At 37.4% G+C, this 6,027-nt stretch overlaps 1 protein-coding gene across 26 annotated transcripts in view; it reads right to left on the reverse strand.

Moving 5' to 3' along the window:
• LOC126871101 (disks large 1 tumor suppressor protein) overlaps window positions 1–6,027 on the reverse strand; it is a 529,262-nt gene that overhangs the window by 129,048 nt on the left and 394,187 nt on the right. The window lies entirely within an intron of this gene.

The raw sequence follows: 6,027 nt of genomic DNA on the forward strand, positions 1-6,027 counted from the left end.
GAACCAATCAGAAAATAAGATATAACGGTGTCGTTGCATGTATTATTCATAACGTCTCTTCGCCGACTGTAACTACGGCCCGTTGAAAATTTAAACCGATTCATGAAAATACACTTTCGATCAGACATTATCGTTGATTTGAACTAAGAGCATCATTTACGATAGTCGTATCATAATATCATTCCTCGAGCAACTGAACTACAAAATCTATATATTAGGATTCCTTCGAATCAAAGTGGTTTCTCAAAAAATATTATATTTATAATATTGTATTTATATAAAGATAACAGAGGAAGACCGCGATAACTCAAATTTTTCGAGTTTTCTAGAGAAAACTTCAAAATTTAGTATCATATCCCTTTTTATATCCCTTAAATATCCCTTTTTAGTCACCAAGTACTTAACTATAAAATTTAGAAAATCAGGGAAAAGAATGCATCGAGCATTTTCCATGCAATCTTCATATCGGAGATGAACAAGTTCGGAGGCCAATACCCAATGGTCGGTACCAAGGTCTGAGAAAGAATTTGTGTAAATCAAGGTACACCATAAAAGGAAGGTCTACTCTAATGGTCACCAGGCTACAGACTACAGGGTATAAAAGACAAAGCAGAAAGGTCAGTAGATGAAAGCGAGACGACAGAGGAAATAAGAGAAAGATCGTGATGTCTGGCACGAAACGTATAGAGCTAGCAGCCTGCCGTGAAACACTCCATTCAATGGCGTTTGGTCCTCAGCTGGGGATGGAAAGAAGTTCTTAGGATATGGGAGCAACGTGTGCAAGTTATACGATTCAACATTCGGTGCACATAGCTCGAGCCGAGGTTTGCGGAGGAACCTCCATTTCCAACCACCTCCGGAAGGTCGGTCGACATAGGTCTGCGTTTGATGAGAATAAGAGGAACGTCAAAGTTAGCGGTTCTCAACCTAAGAAGGCGATACTGTTTTTCTGCAATTCCGCTTATTTTATTATCAATTGTCCTTAATTTCGTGAGTCACTGTATATTTAATCTCAATCAAGATACGTGACCATTTTTTTATGTGATATATTCAAATTTCGACAGATTAAAACAGAATTAAAATAGAAACTTTTATTCGACTGTTTCTCGTAACGTTAAATTGCTTACTGACACTAATTATAATTATAAAAGTATTCAAACGACGTGCGCTACATCAGCAAAAACACAGCTGTTCGAAGAGATGTATCGAAGTACATAATCCACACACGTGGCGAACTGTGTTAAGTGTCCTCGTCGATTCAAAAACTAGATACGCATCGGAGGTTTACGCGACTGATCTATAAAGGATTGGCAGGCTGTTTCGAGGATGTATCGTACGTAAAGTCTGGAACTATCACGTATTTTGCTCGAAGGTCGTACCGATATCCAATTACGGGATGCACGCAAGATATGATCGACGCGTACGCAACACATGGATGATCTTACATAAGAACGTCATACTCTCACGCATTGCTTAGAGGACGCGTCACAACACCATAGCGAGAAGAGGAAATGCATACACACATGTCCGATCGAGATAGAGTCACTGTAATTGTCAATTGGTTGTTAATCCACGTCAATTATCACAAACTTGTTTATCGCAATACTTTAGTTATATACGTGTGAACGTGTCAACTAGAATGGAATGACCTTGGAAACATTATCGAGTATAGCTACATAAGCGAATTAAATGACCTCCGAGTATATTGTATCGTATAAGCACATCGCTCGAAAGGATCGCGAAGCCAATTTTCCGGATTATAAGGGATAATTCTCTGAGATTAACTGGAATGGAACGAGGAACTTCTATAGAGTGTACATAATCAATGTTATAGGAAATTTTTATGATATATTCTGTTATGATTCTACTTTTTTTTATTTATACAAATGTATGTTTTTGGAATCATTTGAAATATAAGATAAATTTTTAAAAGAAAAATCTACTAACGGAGAATTAACAAGGAATTTACGTAAAACAGATGTTTACTTGTTTAACGAACGCGAAGATCTAAATATTGACTAAGACACAGCTTCTACCTAGAATTCTACCTTAAAATTGTTTCGGTGTTCGCAAACTGTGTACCTTTGAAAAGCTTACGTCAAACCACAATGTCCAGGTTGACTTAGGACCGACGAAGCTGCCCGAACGTGTCGAAATCAGCTGCCAATGTAAACTGCGTGCTTACGACGCCCGGTAAAGCTTTCTAACACGCCGCTGATTTTGTGAGAGAAAACAAACGCAGGCCATACAGGATTTTAATCGAACTTGCGTGCCTTCGAAAGGAAAATTTATGGTCGGTTTAGAAGAGATTCATCGATCGTCTACACTCCATACCACTATCATAAATCTTAAGAAAATTTACGGAAAATCAGAAAATATGTAATGAAATGCCACGAAATCGCAGTAAAATTGCCTTTATCAATTTATCGATACCTTTGCCTTCATTTGATATTATGATTCGTTAGGTATCGAAGTTAAGTGCAGTTTGAAATATAATTTAAGATTCTTCTAAAGATTTTCCGATATAGAGGAACATGGAAAGAGGAAAATATGCCTCGCCGTGTCTTGAAAGTCATTCAGTGCAAAGGAAGCAGTACAACTACATTGTTTACGGTCTACGGTTTCTCTTCTCTTTACCACAAACAGTCTTGGAATCTCCCGAAGTTATTCCACGTTTCCTTATCGTATAAAACGTTCGAGAAATCAAGGAGAAAAATGGTCCACCGGGTTTCGACGGTAATTCCTTCACAATTCTCTAACATCACAACCTTTTCCATCCCCATCTTCATCCTCCAGCATCCTTTTTTCTCCTGCTTTCTCGCCTTTCACTTTCTACCTTTTGGAAACACGACGGTTCGTTTCCTACCATAAAAAGAGCAGATACGATTTTCGAGAGGATCGTGTATTCAGGAAACAATACTCTCTATCGAACGAAAGCGATATTACACGAATCGCCTAGTGTAATTCCCTTTAAAAATTAATAGCGGAATAGAGTAAATATAATATAGAATATAAAATAGAAGAAATATAAAATATAGAAAAATTTGATTTTCGGTATAATGAAATTTTGCAAATTATTAGATATTAAATAATATATAAAAGTTATCGGAATTTTCAGAGTTAATTAGATAAATGAAAGTCGGTTGGATGATTGGAATGGATTTATACAAATCAATTCCACGTGATAGTCGCGTAAATTCATCGGTACATCATTTAGTCGAAGTTTTTACATGACCATTTAGCGGAAGATATATGCACTCACATAAATGTATATACGTGTACTGTTGAAGGAAACATTCAACTTAATTTCACGGTCTACCATCTATCCGCAATAAATGAATTCGAGTCGCGTCAGTTTTTTTTTCACAGCATTACCTATATAGCACTCACGAATAGTTCTTACTCAAGATTAATGTCGTATTTGTTACGCTCGCAACGCGTATAATTTTATGTGCTAGAACTATAACTACTCCGGGATATTACTGTAACACATGATATCACTGAATATGTAACTGAGCTTATTACTTCAGCAGGCTAATGTTTCAATATTAAAACCAAACTTAAAATTCACACATATATGAAAATTCCTCTTTACGATTACGTATTAATTGCAGGAATAACCGTATAATACGATGACTTTTTTCCTTTCAAAGTTTCACTTACATAACCTTCTTCGACTTCACATCTTTAGCTTACACAGAGACGCCAAAAATTCGAATCAATAAGATATTTTCCGATATCTTTTTCTCAAAATACTATGTTAAAACGTTTTTATACGAGGTTCGAAACGATGGTGGGCGTCGATCCCAGACGACAATTGATGATATATACATACTTAGATAACCATCCAAAATGGAAGTAGCTGACGAGAAATTCATAAGACCGCGTTTTATATGTGACTCACCGTGTCTAGGTTGAATAGACTCGAGACCTTCTTCAGGAACCCGTCCTGCGACTTCTTCTTTCTTCTGGTGGTCATCCTTCTCGCGCCCAATCGATCGCCGTTTGATGTAAATTAATCCGATTAATCCAGACACTTCAGGCAGCGTCGAGCCACATATTTTTCTCGTGGAACTCGGAAAACCACACTTTACCGAAACAAGAAGCAGAGTTTATGACAAAATCGATCCGTTTTGTACGATCTGTTTATGCGAGAGGAATCGTGGCAAAAGTAAAATTCGTTCCTCAAATTATTAAAAATCTATCGTAAAATATACGTAATAAAAGTTAAAATGATATATTATTTCTGTTGCGTATATCTATTTATTCGACAAACTTCAAGCCCAAATTCTTTACTGCGGTATTTCATTTTCGTGTAGATATTGATTCAAAGCTAATAGGTTACACTATATTTAGACTGCCGTAAATATATAACATAGTATGCAATTAGAAATGATTGGGTTTCGATAATATTGTATCCTTTTCCCTGCAAAAGGTTCTGCACGAAAGTTTATCGTACTGGTGCAACGTGAAAGTGTCTCGACCACTTGAAAACTCAATCTAACGAGGAAACACGAGACCCGTTGCATAGACCGGTAATTTTATATGCGTCAAATACATCATAGATTCGAAATCGCGATTACAGCGACACGGAGTCGTATTATAACTCCCCCAGCGGCCTATTTCCTGCGAGCCCGTGCCGCATTTATATCTCACGCAAGTGCAACCTAATTGATAAAAGCCAGGGACATAGGCCCGTCCTACTTAGATCGGTTAACCCGAATCGCTTGGCAAATAACGCGGGAAACTATTTCTCTATGATTGTCACGTGTTATTGCTAAACCTTATGTAATACGTAATCAGTGGCATCGATAAATCGTCGCGTATGTACAAACACGTAAGGTATGCAAACTCATAAAAGTTCTCATACGAATGGAACGAAGCGAAAACAGTCTACTTAATACGTATATTTGTTATAGAAAAAATATTTAAAAAGAGATAAAAACTAAATTATCTATAGAACGTATAATTAATTTTTTACTTATAAATTATCGCTTAAATAAAACCAACAAAGTTTAAATTTTAACAATAAAATGGCTCGACCATTCGAATCGCGCGCCACCTGTTTTGAAATTGATCGAAATCGATTTCCGATAATCATGAAAGAAACGGCGCATAAAAGAGAAGAAACAAATGCTACTACGATTTCTTCTGAATCATAGAGTTTACAAATGCATGAACAACTCACGCTACCGCGTATTCCCAAAAGCTAAGTACGACAAAAGGTTAGTAGATGCTCTGTAAAGAGAATGCACTCTTCAGTTCGACCGGTGAACTGCACGCCCTGGGCGATCGATCAGTGAAAGTATGAAGTACAAAGTGGCACACAATCCTCGTCTGACTTGATATCTGCCGATATGTGTAATTCACATATTTTTCCGAGCACAAGGCAAAAAGCGATTCTATGTTCACACAAAAACCATGTACATATGTATAAACGGTTCCCTCTTTACATAGTAGGCATGTACAACTCTACACATTCGTATACTACGTGTGTGTACACACGAATACGCTTATATTGTAAACAGGTTGTCCGTCCGTCTCACTCTAGTGCGCGCTAAGCGTACTCCTGTCCAACGTACCGTGACGAATGACGACGCGGATAAGGAAACTCACGATTGCGGACCTCCGATTTCCACGTGGACATGCGCTTCAGGCACACACTATTGGTTGTTATTCTTTCATCTTTGCGAAGAACTAAAAATCTTGAATTATTTTTGACACGAACGCCTCATTCGAAAAAAAAGCAGCAATGAAACGTCAATCATATACTGAGAAACGAAATGTACTGTTATATCTGGCGTCCTTCGCGCGTATCGCTTATTCGTCACATAATGGCAAGAAACGTAACATAGACTTTCAACTATTTCGTTTCTGAGAATATCTTTAGTTCGATTCGCGTGTCGTTATATACGAAGAATGATGCCCGCTAAAAACAAAAAACATTCAAATTTCTCAATTGCCACGTGTTCCTGCCGCACAACCCGCCAAAAAATTTAGAAATGAAATCTCCTATTTAGACACGCA

This window comes from Bombus huntii, chromosome 11, assembly GCF_024542735.1.
Source record: "Bombus huntii isolate Logan2020A chromosome 11, iyBomHunt1.1, whole genome shotgun sequence".
Taxonomy (NCBI): domain Eukaryota; kingdom Metazoa; phylum Arthropoda; class Insecta; order Hymenoptera; family Apidae; genus Bombus; species Bombus huntii.